Source organism: Talpa europaea (genome assembly GCF_964194135.1).
Source record: "Talpa europaea genome assembly, chromosome: 8".
Taxonomy (NCBI): Eukaryota; Metazoa; Chordata; class Mammalia; order Eulipotyphla; family Talpidae; genus Talpa; species Talpa europaea.
In genome coordinates this window covers 94,130,104-94,153,190 of record NC_140075.1, presented here as the reverse complement: position 1 = coordinate 94,153,190, position 23,087 = coordinate 94,130,104, and the positions used below count along the sequence as shown (strand labels likewise).

General features: G+C 34.5%; 1 protein-coding gene and 1 pseudogene across 10 annotated transcripts in view; one reads left to right on the top strand and one right to left on the bottom strand.

Moving 5' to 3' along the window:
* Positions 1-23,087, bottom strand: part of GPHN (gephyrin) — a gene marked incomplete at both ends in the record, with an annotated part of 440,211 nt that overhangs the window by 289,358 nt on the left and 127,766 nt on the right. The window lies entirely within an intron of this gene.
* LOC311176106 (immediate early response 3-interacting protein 1-like) lies at positions 15,699-17,481 on the top strand (annotated as a pseudogene). The gene is made up of 2 exons: positions 15,699-15,766; positions 17,158-17,481. The product of its transcript is annotated as an immediate early response 3-interacting protein 1-like (transcript).

Sequence of the window (23,087 nt, the reverse complement as noted above, 5' to 3'; positions counted from 1 at the left end):
CTTTGATATTCTATACCTCTATCACTTTATACTCTTGAAAGTCACAGACCAATTGCATTAAAGTTTAACACAAATCATAGATAAAATTTCTAATGTTTACTAAACTAAATCACAAAATTATCAATTATATTTTTCAAGTTTTACTAACATGTCTATTACTGGGTACAAAATTGAGAATTGTTACAACAAAATTACTATGGAAAGTAAAATTTAGTTTCTTTAACAATTTTATAGATAATTTGTAGAAAATAAGATCTTATTATGACATTATATTATTTGCACTACTTTAGAAATTCCTGGTAAGTTAAGATTTAAAATTGTATTTTAAAAGGTTCAGCTCACACTTTTCTTCAACTGATATCAACTAATTAATCTCCTAAAAATTACAGAAAGAATATTATCCCATCAACAGATAATCTTAAGTTGAAATCTTAAATTTTAATTGTGCTGCTATTACTTTAAGATACTAATATGCAAGAAATTACACTTAAATAAGTAAGAGAGGAGTTTAATAAATGCATGGACTCGGCTCAGATAAACCACTAAAGGATAGGACAGCACCATGTAGCTATTAATAATGGTGAACTATTACATCTAGGACTGAATAAGGGGAGGAAGCAGTAATTGGAAAATAGGGGGAGTAGGTAGTTGGGCATGGAGAAAGGCCTGACAGTCCACAAAACATGGTAAGGAGTGAGCGGGGAGAATAAATGTTTCCCTTTTAAAACCCACAACCCAATTCTAATTTCTCCGCTAACTGCCAACCAAATCCCCTCCAATTTTCCAACAGGAGGAACTAAGCTTCACTCCAATAATGAAAATGCAGTTATAATTCATCCATTCTATATATGGAAATCATTTACTTCTATTCATGTAATGCCAAGCACAAAATAGAGATCTATAAGACTATATTAAGAAAATGATTCTAAATCTAGAGAGAAAAGAAACCAGGAAGTCAAGCTGTCACGAATAAGTGAGTTACAAATAGAAAAACAAACTCTGGTTACAAAGGATGCTGTTTTTATATCCATATGTTCTAAAGCCAAGAACAGCTTATTTCTGATTACCATCTTCTACATATAGTTATTGTTATTACTGTTTTATGACATTAAAGACTTCAAAAGCACAAATTAAATATTGATTATAATTAAATTACCATTAATTCTCCTTCATAATTTCTAGTGGGAATATAAAAAGGTACAGTCATTTTGGAAAAAAGTTTGATAGTTTTTCAAAATGTTAGACACAGAGTTATCCTATGACCCAGAAATTTTATTCCAAGGTATTTACCCAAGAGAAATGAAAACCTATGTTCATATAACATGGTAGCATTACTGATAGTAATCTAAAAGTGGAAACAACTCATTAACTAAAGTAATGGTTAAATAAAATGTAGTATATTCATAAAATGGAATAGTATTCAAAAATAAAGAATAAAGTACTGATACTTATTACAATGTAAATACTAACACTATATGCTATACTACATTGCTATACCTGAGAGCAATATAAAATGTATTTCTATTAATACGCTTTTCTTCCTATATTTCATGTGTGAATCAGGATTGGCAAGATATTAAGTTAGCATCTTTTTCTATACTAACAAACTAAGTGGGAAAAAAACCACAAATACAAAATAACTGCATGTTGTACCATTCTATTCATATAACAAGCCCAGAATAGGCAAGTATAAAAAGACTATGGCTGCCTAAGGTGGGACTGGGCAAGTGGTATGGAAAGTGTCTGGTAATAGCCACAAATTTATTTTTGGACTATGACAAAAGATATTGAAACAGCACTTGATTTAAAGTACTTTTTCAACAAAATAGACATATTTGTATCAAGTGGTTATTGCTGTCATCCTAAAACTTTGCTTAAAGCAAGGAAACTTATTATTCCTCCAAAATCAGTATTGTGGATGAAGAATATCTTCCATAGGCTGGTTTAGAAGAATATCTTCTAAACTTGGTCCACTCATGAATATGCATTTAAACTGGGGTATTTTCTGATCCAGATGGGGTTAAAGATTTGCTCTCCTTGAAGTGTCTCTTATTTTACTCCTAAGACCAATAAAATGTCATCATAATATGTTCTCATTGTATGACAGATGTATCAGAGAAAAAGCAGACTTATCTTTAGCGAATGTGTCCAATAGTTAAGATGGCCAAACCCAAGTTGTGAGATGAACTTACTTGCTTATGACTTCGGATATCACTATCTAATTTCCTTTTGGAATTAAGGAAAGTTATGATGAAAATTAAAGAAATTAATGCACAATTTAAGAAAAAAGAAAATAAATCCAAAATTAGAAGTGAGATGATAATTATATATAAGAGCAGAAATCAATAAAATTCTTCAAGGGAAAACTAGGGCAAATTTTCTATTTATATGAAGATAGTTCAGCTGAACTATGCATATAGTATACTTCCTAAAAAAATGCTCAAGAAAACATCATGCCCCTTGAAGAAGGAGAAACTGGGTCTTTCATCTATGGCTCTTTGGTAAAAGTATGTGACTGTAGTACTTACTTATAGGCAACTTCAAAAAACTTATTCTGACAAAATATAAGGCACATGGTGCATGCTATATTCAAAACTGCAGACTTAATAAGTGATAAGCGTAGTGGACATATCTGAGATATATGCAGAACTATAACATTCACCGTACCTGTTCTTACTCCTCTAAGTCAAAGCCGGTCAATGAAATTTCAAGGTATCCTTCAAACTTTGTGGTATATTCAACCTAACTTTCTGGAAGTCATTTAAACCATGTGTCTCCTTATTTGTTATTGGATATGAAGTAAATCATGGCAGAAGAAAGAAGCAGCACTACTTCCTAACTATGATTAGCAGTTATTCTCCTTCAACAGTATGATTCAAAATATTAAAAAAAGAAGGCACAGTTATGTGACTTATTCTTAAAGGATTCAATTAAACAGATATTAAATGCCTCTGAAGTACCAGGAACTAATACTAGATAGAGGGGTGATAAAACAAGGTTCTACAAAACAGTACTACGAAATTTAACTAAATAATGATATGAAAATCCATACATTTGAAGATTTTAAAATATTCTTCTAAAAATCAAAAATCAACAAAGTGCATAATAAAAAGGCTGCATATCAGATTTTGTAAGCTGAAGTTTATAGTTACAATACATGTATCAGAAAAGAGAAAGGATGAAAATTAAGTTTTGTATGTAATTTAAGATATTATTTATAAAGGATAAATCCCAAGAATAAGAGAAGAGATGATAAAATATAAAAGCAAAAAAATAGTAATAAAATAGGAAATTAATGTACGATAAAGTTCAATAAGTCAAAAAGTTAGATCTTCAAAATACTAATAAGGGAGAGGTAGGTACAAGATAGTAAAATAGGAGAAACTGGGTATACCTCCTCCCACAATCACAATAAATCTACAAATAAATGGACATACATACAAGCAGACTGGAAATCTCGACTAAAAGGGCTTCCTACAATAAAGGGTAAAAAGGCAGCATCCAGATAAGAGAGACAGAGTACCCGGTGATAGATGATTGAATAAAGAAGACATGGTATATCAACACAATGGAATATTATTCAGACATTTTAAAACCCAAAATTTTGTCATTTGTGATAAAATGGATGGACCTTAAAGGGATTATGCTAAATGAAATAAATCAGAAAAAGAAAAATATAATATGCAATGTTTCCACTCATTGGTGGAATACAAAGGTTGGGGAGAAGGCAACTGAAGAAGCAAAACAAAAATAAAAACAAACCCTTAGACTTGACACTGCTGCTCCCCTCAGCAGTGTATTTCAGTCAGTCTGCCTGTTCTGTTCCCTGCTCTGTCTCTGGTGAATACTCTCACTCTCCCACACATTTGACCTGTACCCCGGTTCTTATATAAATAAATCTTTTAAAAAAGATAAAGAATTAATATGAACAATTTTATCTTAATAAGTACGAATACTAACAAAATGAACACATTCCAAAAACGCTGTAACATTTTTAAACTGACTCAAGATGAGAGAGACTAAATAGTATTAACACAATTAAGAACTGAATTTGTAGTAAAAAGTGTTCCCCCAAAATTACCACCAATTTTCACAGAATAAATCATTCTAATCTTTCACAAAATTTTCAAGAGAAAAGAGAGAGAATACATAAAGAAAAGGGAAAAAGAAGAAATTGTTTTAAATTTATCCAATTATATCAGTAAAGCTTTGATACTAAATTCAAATCCAGGCAAGAAAAATGCACAAGGATATTTTAAAGCCAACATCACTCATAAAGAGAGATGGGAAACATTCAAAATAGAATAAAGGCTAGTTAGAAATAAATAGAATATAAAGAAAAGAAAATTCATTTATTGACTAGGAGTTCCAGAAAGAGAACATAAATATGAAGTGAAGTGAAATAATCCAAGAAAAGAAGGTAATTTCTAAAAGCTTGACAGATTGAAATACTTGAGTGCCAAGCGGGATAATCAAAAAAAGCCATGTCTAGTTGCATTATTAGACCCAATCCTATGAAACTTCAGACAAGAATAGGCTGAAAATGTTTGCTTATAGAGCCTCCCCTAGTGGCGCAGGTGGTTGAGCACCACGCTGTGAAGCTGTCCGCAGCCTCTGCAGCGCCAGTTCGATCCCAGCCAGCCGGTGAGGGTCCCACATGGCGAGGCAAACCTCTCCTGTGTCATCTGCTGCTTCCCTCAGCAGTGTATTTTGGTCCATCTGCCTGTTCTGTTCCCCACTCTGTCTCTGGTGAATCCTCTCACCCTCCTGCACATCTGGACTGTACCCCGGTTCTTGTGTAAATAAACAAATCTTAAAAAAAAAAAAAAAAAACCAAGAAAGTGGTTGCTTATAAAAAAATGAAAATAGGTATGATCTTTTTTTTTTTCTTTTCTAAATTGTATTCCTATGCCCAACCAAGGCATGCCTCTAATGTATTGGTTACTACAGTATTTCAGATGTGTTTGAGACATTTCTTTAAATTATGTACAACCAAAATGTTGGTATTTTGTATGGATCACATGTGCAGCATATTCCTTCATTCTTTCTGGTACTTGTCACAGTTGTTATTTAAAGAACCAAGTATGTATTGCATGAAAACATTGACATTTTTCTTGTAGTTTAAATAAACCCCAAGGTAACTGGAAAAAAAATAATGAAAATAAAAATATCCAGCAACACTAGATGGCAATGGAGGATTGCTTTAAAGTTCTGGGCGAAATTGGTTTTGAATCTAGAATTCTATACCCAGCTAAAGTATCAGTAAGAGAAGAAACAATAAAATTTTTTCAAGGACTCAGGAACTCAGATACTTTGCCTCCAATATATATTTACTTTATACTATTTTGTAGACATAATTCATTAAAACTAAAAATGAACCAAAAACTCAATAGCAGACTCAGAACTGCAATGAAAATAAAGCCCATGATGCCAGCTGTGTAATAGGCCTCAGGAGTGAAAGGTCTTGAGACAAAAATCAGAATATTCAAGAGGGAAATAAATTCAAAGGTGAAAAACATGCAACAGACTAATAAATGAGAAGATGAAGAAACAATGTTAAGGTAATAGCACATGCTACAATGGTGGGGAAAAGCAATTAGAAGCCTCTTATGGTTGGAGTTATTTTAAGTCATAACTAGTATTTAAATCAAATACTAATTAATCATTATTTTTAACTTATGTAAGATGGGAATGAACTTGATCTTGACATTCTTCTTGAAGTATCAGAGGACTGACATTCATGGTAATTCCTTCCTTATCTGACTTGTCATACTGCCTGTTTCTGCAGTGAAAATAGTGCAAATTATAAAAATTTAAACTTAATTACATTTCAAATTTTAGAATTAATTCTATGCATAGCATGGAAGATTAAACTATATGATGCATAAGGGCAGATACTATGTGGCTAAGTGCTCATCACTATGTCCATAGCAGCTAACAAGGTATCTGATACTTCAAAAGCAATCAGTCAAATTTTATAGAATGTATAAGTTAATATAGGTATAAAAAGTTATGTAAAATTTAGTGATGTAAAATTTAAAGAAAGTAATAGCACAAGTTGATAGATTTTGGAGAGTAAATGAGAAGAAATAAATCAATTTGATTTTTCTCAACTTACAACAGGAAGTGAAGAGAGGGAAGAAAAGAGAAGATTCTAAATTTTATGTAAAAAAAAATAGATGCATATTATGTGAAGCAAAAAGACTAATCAAAGAACTATATCAACATAGTTATCAAAAGGGAGGGGACAGAGACTCAAGGGTTAGTGTGGGTTAATTATCATTTATAGCAGGAAGTTTATACATGCTCTCAATTTGACAGACCTAGTTTGTCATGAAAGTAAATAGTACAAATGGTATGAGAAACAGTTAAAATGGCATAGGAAACTGGTGTAGGAATATATGTAGTATGCAGTAAAAGTTATACTTTCTGTTTAATATTATGTTCTCTTCTATAGGAGTTATTTTACCACTTTAATGGGAAAAAAAGAAATTTTTTTATTCGCAGTCATTTTATAAATCTATCACTAGGTGGCAGTCTCAGCAGAATCTAGACTTCTAGAAGTCAGTCATGTAAAGAATGGTACTTCTCAAACTTTTCATTTATTTATTTTATTTTTTACATCATTGCTCATTTTTTAACAATATTTTCTTTCTCCCACCCCCTCAGGTATAGTCCCCATAGCATTTCCTTCACCCATGCATCCATGCACCATCACTTCAGTCCCCTGTGCTCCTCCCTCCTTCCCTCTCCCTCCTCCTCCTTCCCTGCAATATGTCTCTGATTTATAACTGTTTTTGCTTTGTTGTGTTTTGTACTGTTACTATTTTTTTTAAACTGATGTCTTATTTGGTTCACCTATATTCCTGCTATAAGTGAAACCATCCTATATATATATATTTTTAAGATTTATTTATTTATACAAGAACCAGGGTACAGGCCAGATGTACCCTGGAGGGTGAGAGAACTCACCAGAGACAGAGCGGGGAGCAGAACAGGCAGACACTGAAATACACTGCTGAGGGGAGCAGCAGGAGAGAGGCAAGTTCTGCTGCATGTGGGTGTCTCCCAGGCTGCATGTGGGTGTCTCCTGGGCCTTCGGGGATTGAACCCACACTGCAGAAGCTGTGCTCAACCGCCTGGGCCACCAGGGAGGCCCCACCATCAGATACTTTTAACATGTGAATTGTGATAGTGTAAACTGGCATAGGACCTGAAATTGTGCACCCCTTACAAGGCCCCAGGTAATGCCAATGCATCTGGACCTAGGATCACACCTTAATACTACAGAAATCAACTCTACTTTCTCTAGAGTTTGTGATTACTTGAAGAAATTTTATAATTTAAGATTTAAGACATAATCACTATATTTCTTTTAAAAGTGCATTTCTATTGAAAATACTTAACAATAAAAAGCACATAGGTGGTAAAACATTAAAGTCACTTTCTAAAAATTTAAGTTATGCTTGTACCCAAGTAAAAAGTAACCATTGTATAAAAATTCATCATTTATGACAAATCAAACACAAGAGTGGTATATGTGATATTAAATTTAGACAAACACTTTCAAAACTCCACTGAACTGTCGTAAATGCAATTAAACAAGCAATTATTTATGTTATAATAATCAATAGAATTAATCAATCAAGCTCTATTGCTTCTGGGCCTTTTGGTTAAGATCAAGTGTAGAATTAATCAAGTTCTAAGAAATCCTTCAAGACTTTCGTTTGACAATACCACAAGTGTTAGGGAAAAAATCTAAAGTCAAATTTATTTGGAATGATTTTGCAATTACACCAATAGAAACATGATAAAAGCGGACATTTAATTTTGGTAGCATTTAAAATTTCTTAGCATACTAAAAGACCCAGATCTTTCTGCTAATCTCATTCATAAAACTTAACAGTTAACATTATAATAGGTTCTTAGAAACTTTCATTTTAAGGGAAATAACATACAACAAAATCAATTTTATCATAGGTTAACTGATATAAAAGAGTTAAGTTTCTATAGCACATTTTTAGTTAGAAAAACATAATCAAATTTCTAAATAAATACCCAAATGCTTCTAATATTAAATTATAATTTGCAGTCATTCATTTTCCAACCTGCTTATTCCAATTCAGGTTCACACCCCTCAGGTCAGGGTACAAGGCAAAAACCAACCCTGGACAGAAGAGTACTCTGTGGTGCACTCACACATACCCCAACACTCACTCAAAGACAATTTAGATGGACTGATAAACCTATCAGGGGAAAGTGGAGAAAACCCATACAGACATGGGAAGAATATTCAAATTCCACAGACAGTGGCCCCAATCAGGAACCCAATCCTCATCAACACTATAATAAACACATTAAAGGAAAAAAGTTATTTGAGGATCTGTTGTGTAAGCCTTTCCCAATGAGATAAAAGTCATAAGTTCAGACATCAGCCATACTAATTATAAATAAAATATATGCCATTTTCATTATTTAGATGGTCAAAGGAATTAAGAATAACAACTGCATGGGACAATAAGAGTTTCTAATCCCCAAGTCATTACTGAAGCTCTAGATGATTATTGTGCAATGGAAATTTTTAATTTTATAGTAGCCACATTAAAAAGAAAATCAGTAAAATCACTTTACTAAGATATTTTATTTAACTTGATATAACCAAAATATAATCTCAATCATTAATCAATGTAAAAATAATTAATGATATATTTCATATTATTTTATTTCTTTAAGACTTCAAAATCAGATGTGTATTTTACATTTACATTCCATTCTGGTCTAGTCATCTTTCCAACTACTCAATAGTAACATGTGACTGGTAGTTACCATACTGAAAAATACATATCTAGATTAATGTTTTCCAAATACTTTTAATTGGGCATATACTCTCAGATAACACATGTGTATTTATGTGTAAATTAAAGTCATATATTATTATCATTAACTAACATTTCAAGATACAAAATGTACTTAAAGTAGTTCACTGTTCAAGAAAGTATATATAAATCCAATGGCTCAAATAAAAAGAACTTTCCTGCTTTTCGATATAATAATTAAGGTCAGAGATTTCCAGGATAGTAGTAGTTCTGCTGCATGTGGTTATTGAGACCGACAAGGCCCTATTATCAACACTTGGCATCCAAACTTGTCTTGGTCATTTCAATCTTAGTTAGCCAGAGGAAGAAAGACATTGGAAGAATATACATGCAAGTTTACATGGATGAGGCCAGGAATTCGAAGCCATATAAGGTAAGCTTATATATTCCATTGGTTAGTTACCACATGGCAAGGAATGTTAGGGAGGAAGAAATGGAGAACATGTTAGGGGGCATAGATTACAGTCTTTGGAACAATAGTCACAAAAGCTGTACTCAATAATACATACAACCCATTTCAAAGACCTCAACTCTAGATTAAACGGGTATGTGAACCATATGAAAACTTGATTTAGATTCAGAATCCAGATTCCTGAATTACATCACTGGAGATTCTGATCTGATGGGTGTTGGATAAGGGCCAGAAATTAGCATTTTTAAATAAGCACTATACTGATTCTAATTAGGTAGTATAAGATCATACTTGGAAAAACAGCTGCAGAGATCTAATTCACAACTTCTGATTTATGAACACACAAGCCTATGAAATGAAGTGCTAGGGCACTTCCAGAATTGGTTTCTAGTACAAAAGAAAAACAAGATAAAAGGAACAAAAAAGGACAGGTGTTAAACTAAACTACATTAGAAAACCACTTCTTTGAGGAGCTGTCAGAAGGTCATGACCAAAATACAATGACTACAATTTTTTCAGTATCACTTTCTGTTCTTCCGGTATTTATTTTTTCCACAACGTCTAGACACACAAAAAAATCACTACAAATATAGGTCTGAGATTGATACTGAAGAAATACATAACTAATTCTTATCCAAATACAACAAAAATTAGAAAACTAAATAAATGATATCTCAGCAGTACAAAGACTTTATTTCAGAACAATTGCTCCAGTTTGCCTGCTTGCTGGAATCTAAGTCAAACCTACCTAGCACAATTAGAAGTAATAGAAACATAGGGAAGTAAGTCTGAAGGATCCAAATGATGAAGTTTTAGAACATGTTCAGTCCAGTCTCAAATTCATTTATTTGTGGATTTAATCAGATAATCTACATGGATCAAATACAAGGTCAATGACATTTATAGTTTTACTTGACCTTGGCAAGCTTTCATTTATTTTTATTTCTACTACCAAAAGAAAAAAAAAGAGTTTATATTGACATTATTATAAATCACCCTTACCTCTGTTAAATAATAAGGAAAAAGCTCCAATATTACATCCTTCCCACTCCCCTTCCCTCAATTTAATATATTTTCTTTCTTTTTAACTCACAAGACCATTGCTACTGCTTTCATGCTAGTCCTTTCTGTATTTCCAGATTCAGAAAACAGAGCATTACAATTATAAGTCTGATCTTAGTAGTGATATTTATAGAGCCAAAACCAGAAATTCAGCCAAGCAATACCTTCTGAAAAAAATTCATAATCTTTAAAAGGATGATTATATTTGTTTGGATTATTTTGTTCAGGTTTTATAAAGGAAAAAAATGATTTCCGAAGTAATTTAGTTAACACTTCATTTTAATATAAAAAGTATTAAAAAAGTACCTTGCCCAAGGTTATCATTCCAGCTAACAATGAACCCAGGCACAAAAGTTATATCTCTTGTCTCCAATTCTAGTATTCTATGTAAAAATGATGCTTTTGTCATATCACTAGATAAAATGTATAACAGATATCAAATTTGAGAGGTCATATTAGTAAATTTTTTTTGACATGCCACAAATTGTCTACAAAAGAATGAACAACAGTAATTGAGTTCTATGTTAATAATTACTAATATTGTAGGATGCAATCACCAAACTTTGGCTCCAAAGAAATACGAGTAGTCAATGAATAGGAATACACATAAATTCAGAGAACTTAAATTAAAGGGGGGAGGGGAAGGACTGGTAATGTAGAACATGTTATCACACTTGTTTAGTACTTAAAATATTTTCTGATCATACTTCATATGGCAATGAAGCAAAAGTCATCAGGAAAAGCAAAATTGATTTTTCATTGACTATGATAGCTGTCTATTTCAATGAGTGTGCTGTTTGGTTAATCCATAAAATGAGTTGAAGTGGGGAATCAAGAAAAACAAATTCCTTACGCATTTTTATTTTACTTTAAAACACATAAATTAATACTTACCCACCAGTCTTAAGTTAAGGCTTTTCTTTTCACATGGCTCTCCTGATTAAAGCTAGCATCTGGTTTATTTCATTAGTTACACAAATAATTATCTATAATTTCTTATGAAACTATCATTAGATAGATTGCTATGATTTTTACTCCATAACCTAATCAGATCTAATTTAAAAACAATTTTTAGTAACTAAGACAAATTTTAGTAATTTTAATGTCTAATCCAATAATTATAATAAAAAGCTGTATTGGAATAAACAGGACTGGATGCAACTGATTAGTGGAAGCATAAATGTCAACTGCTGGGGACAGAATTATGTAGCTATTTTAGAAAGTAGTTTTTCTATCACTCTAGTGGCAAAGGTTTAGTATACTATTATGAACCTCAGTGTGTTTTACAGAAGCAATTAAGATAATCTAAGTGATTTGTTAAATGGAAGTCAATTGAATGTGCATATATTACACATGTATTCCTTATATTTTGTAATTTATTCTATTTCATCCATTTTCTTATCATGGCTTTCTGCCTTACCAGGTAGAAAAGGTCTTTGAGATCAGGAACTATTTTTCATTTTCCCATAGCCTAGAAATAAGTCTAAGTACAGGAGGAGTTTTACATATGCTTATTGCAAACAATGAAAGGTGAGATCTCTCAATAGCTCAACAAATTTTCTAAATTTCTCACGTTTTCCTTTATAAAAAAACAATTAGAATATTCACATCTTACATGAAATAGAAATATCCTGGTATAAAACTATTGGGCATTACATTCTGAGTAGCAGGTATAACAAAGTACAGTGAAAAATGGTACTGGGACAATGGACCTTGAAATAGGATATAACTATGGTAAAGGCATCATGAATGTTCTTTGCCAAAGTCACCAAATGCCAAACTATCACTTCTCTTAACCTTTAATATTTTACAACTTAAAGAGTCACTACATTTGACAGATGTAAAATAGTGTTCAAAATCTGTAACTAGTTATTTCAGTGCAATTTCAACATCTGGTTTATGCTTTATAGGTCAAAATACTATTTAGTAAAATGCCTGAAGATTAATTTGATGTCTTAGGGTCTGGTTGTAAAACTATATAGGGAAAAAAATGTAATGAAACAATGATAAAAAATATTTCTATACTGATAGAAGATGATTTCAAAAGGTTATGATGCTCAAATGTTGCCACTCTGTCCTAGCAAATAAAAGGCAAACAACCTGAAAAAAACACAACTCTTCTAGATTTGTAAGGGACATAAGATTACAGGCACATGACTGCCCCTCAAATTGGAGAGACAAAGATAGGTGGATATAGAGAATCACAATTTATCAGGTAAAAAACCACCAGGAGAAATGTCCATGGATACTAATGCCAGAAAACCTAAAATGTAAATTGCTGGAGGCTTAGTGTGGACAAGACTGACAGTAAAAAATTGCAGAGTGGGGGATGTTTCCCCACAAGTTTGTGAGGTTTACATTCAGAAGCCTGATCAATTTCTCTCGGAGAATTTTTGAGAAAAATCCCCTGAGGCTTTCACAGGAGGAGGGGAAATGTAAACATTCTAAACTATTCAGGAGTCTAAGGACATTCTGTTCTTTTTAACAAGCTCAGCCCTCAAGAGAAACTACTTAACCATAGACTAATCTGCTGGGGTTTTATCAGAGCTTAATTTTTCTGGGATAAAGGAAATACTCTTCTCTAATCTCCTCTGGCCTTCTGTTTTATCAAAGGGAAATACTTAACTCCCATCCACACTAACCATTCCATTCTGAGACACAGGGCAAGCTAGAAATTAGGCAGTTTTAGGGACAGTGCAGGAGGGGACCTCTGAAGAATTTAGGGAGACTTCAGAGATAAGGACAACCAAGGGAAAGTAACCCATTCCACTAGGAAAAACAAACATCCCAGGACCAAGGACAACATTGTTAATGCTAGTCCTGGTTTCCTTCAGGTGGTAAAGGGAGGCGGAGATTGGAGAAATGGAGAGTGGTTTAATTTATGGACACATTAGAAGGGCAGCTGTTTAACTTCAATGCAGGGATGCCCATCCAGAAGACTGGGCCATAAATTTAAAGATGCAACAAATGGGAAAAGAGAAAGCTGTTAGATAAGGAAGGTGAAGATCCCCCACTCAGTTGCAAATTAAGTGAGACAGCCGATAACTAACCAATCACAGAGAGACTGGTGGAGCTTTAGAATAATGAGGGAAAAAAGGTATATATTCCCTGAGACAAGACTCCACTTTGGCTTCCTTGCCCCTTCCAGGCATGGCTTCCTGGCCTGGGAGTCCCACTTTATTTCTGCTCTTTTTCTCCTCAATAAACTTTTTCTTCTTCTAAACAAACCTGCCTCTTCTCGCTTGCTTGCCTGAGCGTCTGCGAAGTTCCTGCTGCAGCTTCGTGAGACACCAACCCGTGGGGGTCTAGTGGCTGGGACTCAGCGCTACCCTGCAGCCTGGGATCCGTTCCTGACTGAGAGACTAGGCCTGACAATTCCGGTATCACATTCCACTTAGGGTGGGAGGGGAACTTATGAAGATCACAGTCCATGGGAACAGGTTCACTAAAAGAATGAGACCAAACAATAGGACTATAGGATGTTTTCCCTTCCCCACGCTGAATACCACATTACTTAGGCTTCTTTTTTTTTTTTAAAGATTTATTTATTTGTTTGTTTGTTTATTTATTTATTTATACAAGCACTGGGTACAGTCAGAAGCGCAAGAGGGTAAGAGATTTCACCAGAGCCAGAGGGGAGAGCAGAGCAGGCAGACTGACGAAGAACACTGCTGAGGGGAGCAGCGGGTGGCAGGAGAGGTCTGCACGCCATGTGGGACCCCTCGCCCGGCAGCCAGGGATCGAAATGGTGCTGCGGAGGCCGCAGGATGCTTTGCAACCCAGCGCTCAACCGCTGCGCCACTGGGGAGGCCCTACTATAGGCTTCTTGAAAGCAGTTCTGTTTAAAGCATAGATCAGATCAGGCTAGGAAGAAAAGTTGCAAACCACAGTCAAAGGCAAAAAACATAGTTTGAAGAGACAGAGTAAGCATCAGAACAAAATTCAGAGATAGTGGAACCATCAGACTGGGAATTTAAAACAATTATAATTAATATGTTAAGAAATCTAATAGGTAAATGTAATAAAATGCATGAACACATGGTCATTGTAAGCAGAGAAATGGAAATTCTAAGCAAGAGTCAAAATGAAACGTAGAGACCAAAAAAACATGATAATAGAAAAGACGACTGCCTGGAAAGGCTTGTTCAGAGCCTTTCTGAGGAAAGAATCTCTGAACTTGAGGTTATCTCATTAAAATCTGGAAAAACTGAAAAGTAAACAGACAAAACATGGGGAAAAATAACAGAACAGAATTTTCAAGAACTTTGGGTCAACTACATAAGGTGTAACATATATGTATGGGAATACCAGAAGGAAAAGAAGGGGAAAGAAAATGTAACTAAGGCAATGGAGACCAAAAAAATTCCCAAATTGATGTTAGACACAAAACCACATTCTTATCCAGGAATTTCAACTAAGCAGAATGGCAAATGTCAATGTCAGAAACACTACCCATAGGCATTTCATATTCAAATGCAGAAAATAAAAATTATAAAAATAAAATTCTGGAATTTAAGGAAAAACACATTAACAACAGTAAACTAAAGATAAAATTATACCCAGTCTCAAAAAATTGTGTAAGTAAGAAGGAAGTGGAGTGAAATATTTAAAGTTTTGAAAGATAAAAAAAACAAACTTAGAATTCTTTACTCTGAAAATTTATCCATTAAAAGTTATGGATAATTGTATGGGGATAAAGGATATATGAAAATCTCTGTATCTTTTGCTCAATTTTACTTGGAACCTATTACTAAACTAAAAAATAAGGTATTTTGTAAAAGGTAATGGATTACAACAAACATTAATTAAAGGTAAATTTACTACAACTCCTTATGCCACAGAATACCTGACATGGTATTTTATGCATATGGTGGGCATCATGGGCTTAGGAGTAGTAACCTCCTTGCCCGCACCAGATGCCCTCTTGTGCGTCCCCTAAAGTTTCCAGTTTATTGTTTCTATGGAGTATCAAATTCCAGGACAGAAGATATAACACAGAAAAACTGGCAAACAAACAAACAAAACAACATAAGGCAACTTGAGACATCAAGGGAGTAGTCACCACAAGGAGGAAACAGCTCTCCAGAACCCAACCACAAAGATATGGAAGACCTTATCTTCCTATCAGGCAAGAGAGTTTAAAACTGCCATGATAAAGAAATTGGAAGAAAATGCAGTAAAAGAAGGAAAAACATGAATAAGAAATACAATTAATGAACAGAAATTAGAAACTGAGGATATAAACAGGAAAATAAGGGAGTTGCAGTATGGAAAAGAGAGAATAGAGAAGCTAAAAAATTCTTCAGAAAGCTATGGAAGCAAGCTAGATCAAACAGAAGACTGAACTAATGACCTTGAAGATCATGATATACAAAAGATCCACGTGGAAGAAGAGAGAGAAATATGAAGAAAAACTGTAAGACCTATCTGACTTCATTAGGAAAAGCAACATAAGGAAATTGGGTATGCCAGAAGGGGAAGAGGTAAAAAAAGGAAAAGAGAATTTATTTAATTAAATAACAGAAGAAAAATTCCCAAACCTAAAGAAGGAAATAAACACACAAGTTCATGAAGCTAAAAGAACACCTGGTTATCTAAATGTAATGAGTTCTATACCAAGACATATAGTTGTGAAACTACCAAAAGTTCAAGACAAAGAAAGATTAAAGTGGCTAGAGGAAGAAAAACAACAACAACAACAACAATAAAGAAATCCCATTAGGCTGACATTATACTTCTTGGAGGAAATCCTATGGGACAGGTGAGAATGGAACAATGTATTCAAAATGATTAACAATACAAATTGCCATCCAAGAATATGATATCCTGCAAGACTCACCTTTAAAGATGAAGTAAAAAAGGAGTTTCTCCTTCAGAAACTTAGGGGGAGCTTGCCAACAAAAGACTGCCCTTACAAGAAAGGTACACTCCTACCTAAATCAAAAAGAGGAAACTTCACCAAAAAGTGAACAAGGAACTAGATAGAGCCAGAAAATTAAAAACAAAATGGCAATAATAATCCTCAGACAACAATGTTAAAGGACTGAATTCATCCATCAAAAAGCACAGAGTATCATCAAAATACAAAATCCAACTATCTGTTATATCCAGAAGACTCACCTGAATTCTGAAGATAAACATGGACTCAAAGTAAAATGCTGGAAAGTAATACTACAAGCAAATGGGCCCAGAAAAAAGGCAGGACAGCCATACTTGTATCAGATAAAATAGACTTCCAGGATAGGAAGTTAACAAGAGACAGAGATGGACATTATATAATGATTAAGAGATTAATACATCAAGAAGACATAAATACTCCTCAATATATATGCACCAAATGTAGGGGGAATCAAAATACATAAAGCAATTACTATCAAATCTAAAATCAGACATTAGTAGCAACACAATAATCATTGGGAACTCCAATACCCCACTATCACCAAAGTACAGATCAACCAGAGAAATTATAAACAAAGAAACTATAGCCTTAAATGAGTAATTGTGCCATATAGACTTAAAAGACATTTATAAAACACTTCCCTCCCAAAATCTGAATACACATTCTTTTCAAGTGCACTCAGAACATTCTCCAAGACAGACCACATGCTAGGCCATAAAACAAATATCAATAAATTCATGAAAACTGAAATCATATCATGTATCTTCTCTGATCACAATGGTATTAAGTCAGAAACCAACAACAAAAATAAACAGGAAAAATCTCTAATATACAAAGATTGAACAACACATTTATGAACAACCACTGGATAAATGACAAAATCAAAGAAGAAATAAAAAATTACTTAGAGATGGGCCAGCTGTGGTGCCACGTCCCCTGCAGCGGCAAAAGCATGATCTGCTGGGCTTGGGGCGCTCGGTAAGTATAGCCTTTACCCTGTACTCGCTGCTGCAGGCGGCCCTGCTCTGCATCAATGCCATCACTGTGCTCCATGAAGAACGCTTCCTTAAGAACATTGGCTGGGGAACAGACAGGGAATTGGCGGATTCGGAGAGGAGCCAGGAATTAAGTCTCAGCTAAAGAACCTTATTTGATCTGTAAGAACTGTGATGAGAGTGCCATTGATAATAGTAAACTCAGTTGTAATTGTATTACTTTTATTGTTTGGGTGAAGATCAGTAGGGGAAATGGAGACTCAGAGGAAGAGATGCCACCAGAAGTGATTATTTCCATCATCATTGGAATATATACATCTTAACTGGTCATCCTTGCACTTGAAAAAAAAGTAAAACTGACAATAAAACAAGAGTCCTTATTTATCTGGTTAAAAAAAATTACTTAAAGATGAATGAAAATAGACAAAACATATGGGATACAACAAAAGCAGTATTAAAAATAAAGTATATAGCAATATAGGCCCACATCAAGAAACAATAAAGAGCTCAAGCAAACCTTACCTCCACCCCAGGATATTAGAAAAATAAGAACAAATGAAACCAAAAGCCAGTAGAAGGAAGGAAGGAATTAATAAACATTAAAGCACTATAGCCGAGTCATGGAACTTAAGGAGTTAAGTATATTTGTAATAGGAATAAATACATTAAATAAATTGTCACGGTTTATATTTATTTAGATTAGGAATTCATTAATTTTACTAAAATAACTTCATCAGTCATAGACTATTTTTTCTACAAGAAAGAATAAATGAAAGTAGTGTAATGTGTAGTGTAATGTCTACACAAAGGAAGACACATGCTCTAAAAAATCAAGAGTCAACAATGCAAAGGTTTCAAAGTATTTCCATTTTAATATTTTAGTCTAAAATACTTATGGGTATTTAGCAGAGCAGATGGCTCAAAAAGACAAATATTTGTAGCTTTAAATTTTAAATAGAGACTATATCCTTTATAATAGAATAACTTTATAATAGAATGACTTCTGTGACAACAGATTGTTCTTCTGTAACTATTTTGGGGTAGGAAGAAAATCTGCTTTAGTTTAACATTTTAAACTAAAACAGATAGTTCTTAATTAACAGTGCTTTGATTTCTAATATACTTTAAGTACCGTTTGGGGCTAATATTCAAAATATAGAAAAGCTAACAACTGTGTCCCTACTACCATTCACCATCCCAGGATATCTTTATAAGATTTTATAGTCTATAGTCTTGTAAGAGTCAGTTATATCTGGGCCTCCCTGGTGGCGCAAGGGGTTAAGCACAGAACTATGAAGGAATCTGCAGTCTCTGAAGCATGAGTTCCATTCCCGGCCGGCCAGGGAGCTACCCACATGGCACGGCAGACCTCTCCTGTCTCGCCCGCTGCTTCCCTCAGCAGTGTATTTCAGTGGATCTGCCTATTCTGTTCCCCACTCTGTTGCTGGTGAATCCTCTTACTCCCTGCACCTCTGGCCTGTATCCCAGTTCTTGTATGCATAAATAAATAAATCTTTAAAAAAAAGAGTCAGTTGTATCTTTAAAGGTAAATTTTACTATTTAAAATGTTGCTGGGAGGATTAGGAGTTACTTAGCTATGATCAGGGTAATCAGAGAGTTCTAATTCCACCTTTGGTTAAAGTAAAAGCAAATCCATATAGAAGAGTTTCAAGGCTTATAACTTGTTTTTTGACTCCAGTGAGCATAGATTCCTGTAAGAGTCTTGCAGAAGATTAAGTGGGTTATCTTCTTGCACTATGGCACACCAAGATATTCAGTTAACTCTCCTCCTAAAATGACATCTAAAAATATAAGATAAAATGATTTTTTAAAAAATTTGTTTACATATATGGCTGGATTGTTAAGAAAATAAATTATAAAGGCCATAGCCAGAAAAAAAAGAAAAACCCAAAAAACAAAAACAACCAGAAATCCAGATAGATAAAAGAGTTCTGAAACCAGTATTTATGGGACCCCAATAGCCTGTACTAATATGTGGCTGAGAGTCTTCATGTTAAAGAGGTATACATGGTCAATTTAACAAATTGTTGGTTTTTTAACCTACATTGGCCAAAAGCCAATTTGCAATTGTTTTGTCATTTAACTCTCTTGATAACTTTGTTAGAATATATGGTTGATATTGGCTCTAAAAGATGAATAGCCATAAAAAAAAATCTGATTATAATGCATAATTAAAAGGTGAATTAAAAAGGCAAAAAATAAATTGCAGATGGCCAAACATAAGTATGTATACACTAAAACAATCTTCACTGATTGTCTATTATGGAAACAAGGTTACCAAGTACACTAACAAAACTATTAAGCAGCAAGAGATGCAGAAACTATCATGTACTAAGAATTAACACAAAAGTCTATCTTTTACAGTTTTCTTCCAATCCTAAGATCTATAATGGATCTCTGTTTCCTTGATCCTCCAGTCAACTAACTTCCATAAGTTTTAAATATCTTCTTAAGAAGCCTTCATTAAGGCTCCCCACAGAGCCAGAGAGGGAAGGTTCCCTGCACAGTCAGAGGTGAGCTGAAGGCCCCCACAAGCCTGGTCCCACCTGGCAGGAAGTTGGAACCCAGAGGGGGATCCAGTTTTTTCGGAACCCAGAGTGCAATCCAGCTGCCCCACCTCTAGGGAAGTTTGTGGGACTTCAAGACACACCTTTGTAATTAAACACAGAAGGAGGAAATATTCTGTGACAGCGACCATTAACATACTCAAAGTACCACTGCCTCACTAGACTTCTGGCATAACAGTATTTGACTCGTTTGGACCACCAGTTTCCGAAACCCCACAAAGAGCACACCAAAAAGATGCTGGCCAATACCAGCAGCACAGTGTCCCAACGCATACGGCAAATTAGAAAACAGGCAGCAGGGAGAAGAAAAACCACATGTAACCTAGCCAACTCCTCAGGAGAAAGACACACCACAAAAAGAAAACCACCCACCAGATGGCAACGACAGTGACTTGGAAGAACTTCTGAGCCATCCAGAAAGAGAATTTTAAAATTGCCGTGATTAAAAAACTGACAGAAGTCATAAAGGAAAACAATGATAAGGGAAAAATAATTAATGATCAGAAGAATGAAATTGAATCCCTAAAGAGGGAAGTAAAAGAAATGCAGGAGATCAAAGAATTAACGGAGGCGCTAAAGAACTCTGGGAAAAGCAATGAAAGCAAAATAGATGAAATGGAAAAACGAAGAAGTACTCTTGAAGACACAGAAATAAAAAGAACCAAAACAGAAAAGGAAAGAGAAGTACAAAGGAAAAAGACTGAAGAAAGACTTCGGGAACTATCTGACTCCATGAGGAAAAGAAATATAAGAGTTACAGGAATCCCACAAGGAGAGGAGAGAGACGTAGGAACGAGAAAATATTCAAGGAAATAATTGAAGAGAACTTTCCAAACATGAAGGAGCTGAAAATAGACATACAAGAAGCAAGAATAACACCAAACTTCCATGACGAAAGGAAAAATACAGCAAGACAAGTAATAGTAAAGCTCCCAAAAATCCAAGACAAGGAAAAAATAATGAAGCTGACAAGAGGGAAGAAACACTACAGGCAAGGAGAGAGTAGAGGGACATATTCAACAGACTCCAAGACAACAAATGCCAACCAAGAATACTCTATCCCGCAAAGCTTTCCTTCTTCTATGAAGAAAGAATAAGGACCTTCCCAGACAAACAGAAACTCTAGAATTTCGTTATGACTAAACCCCCACTCCAAAAAATACTACAAGGAGTCCTAAAGCCAGAACCAACAGAGGGACGAATAACAACGAAAGAAGGCCAAAAAAAAAAAAAGTTATTAAAAGAATAAATAAATAAAACCAGAGGAAAGACAAACACAATGGCAAATACAGACGCTAACATATCGATATTAACTCTAAATGTAAATGGACTAAACTCTTTAATAAAAAGACACGGAGTCGCAGTCTGGATAAAGAAACAAAACCCAACCTTTGGCTGTCTCTAGGAAACACATTTAACTACAAAAGATAAAAACAGACTCAAAGTTAAAGGATGGAAAACAATCCTACAAGCAAATGGACCAAAAAAGAAAAAAGAAACAGCAATACTTATATCAGATAAAACAGACTTCAAACTTAAAAAGGTAAAAAGAGACCCCAACGGTCACTACATTATGATCAAGGGGACAATACTTCAAGAAGAAATAACACTCATTAACATATACTCACCAAATGAAGGAGCACCAAAATATATCAGACAACTATTATCATCTTTGAAAACAGACATCAGAGAAAACACATATGTAGTAGGAGTCTTCAACACACCACTATCAACAATGGATAGGTCAACGAGACAAAAAATAAGTAAAGATACTAAAGCTCTAAATAAGGATCTAGAGTGCTTGGGCTTAAAAGACATCTACAGAACACTAAACCCCAAAAAATCTGAGTACAAATTTTTCTCAAGCACACACGGATCATTCTGCAGGATAGATCACAAACTGGGACACAAGACAAACATCAACAGATACACCAAGATCGAAATCATACCAACCATCATCTCTGACAATGAAGGCATAAAACTAGAAATAAACCATGAAAAGAAGGCAAGAAACTCTCCTACCTCATGGAGATTGAAACCCACACTACTGGAAGACCACTGAACTAATGAGGAGATCAAAGAAGAAAGTAAAAAATTCTTTGAGTTGAATGACAAGGAGGACACCAATTTCCTAAATGTATGGGATGCAGCAAAAGCAGTAATAAGAGGAAAATATACAGCAATAGAGGCTCATATCAAGAAACAAGAAAGAACCCAAAGAAACAACCTAATCTCAAAGCTCAAAGAACTAGAAAAATAACAAAAAACCCTAAAATCAGTAGAACAAAAGAAATAATAAAAACCAAAGCAGAAATAAATCGAAACTAAAAAAACAATCCAAAAGATCAATGAAACCAAGAGCTGGTTCTTCGAAAAAATAAATAAAACAGACAAACCCCTAGCCAGGCTCACAAAGGAAAAAAGGAAGAAAGCACAAATAAACAGGATCATAAATGAAAGAGGAGAAATCACAACGGACACAGCAGAAATCAAAAGACTAATCAGTAACTACTATGAACAGTTATATGGAAACAAGTTTAACAATTTAGAAAAGATGGACAAATTCATACAACTCTACAATCACCCAAAGCTAGATAAAGAAGAAATGGAACACCAAAACAGACCAATTACATGCAGCGAAATTGAAATGGTAATCAAAAACCTCCCCAAAAACAGGGCCTCCCAGGTGGCGCAGCGGTTGAGCGCTGGGTTGCGAAGCTGCCCGCAGCCTCTGCAGCGCCGGTTCGATCCCCGGCTGCTCCCCGGCCACCAGAGGAGGGTCCCGCATGGCGCGCAGACCTCTCCTGCCGCCCGCTGCTCCCCTCAGCAGTGTACTTCGGTCCTTCTGCCTGCTCTGCTCCCCGTTCTGGCTCTGGTGAATGCTCTCACCCTCCCGCACTTCTGACTGTACCCAGTGCTTGTATAAAATAAATAAATAAATAAATAAATAAATAAATAAATAAATAAATAAATAAATAAAAATAAATAAATAAAAAAAAACCCTCCCCAAAAACAAAAGCCCAGGACCTGATGGATTTACAAATGAATTCTACCAAACATTCAGAGATGAATTAGTGCCTATCCTTCACAAACTCTTCCAAAAAATTGAGAAGGAAGGGATAATACCAAACACGTTCTATGAAGCCAACATTACACTAATACCAAAACCGAACAAGGACAACACAAAAAAAGAAACTACAGGCCAATCGCTCTAATGAACACTGATGCAAAAATCCTCAGTAAAATTTTAGCTAT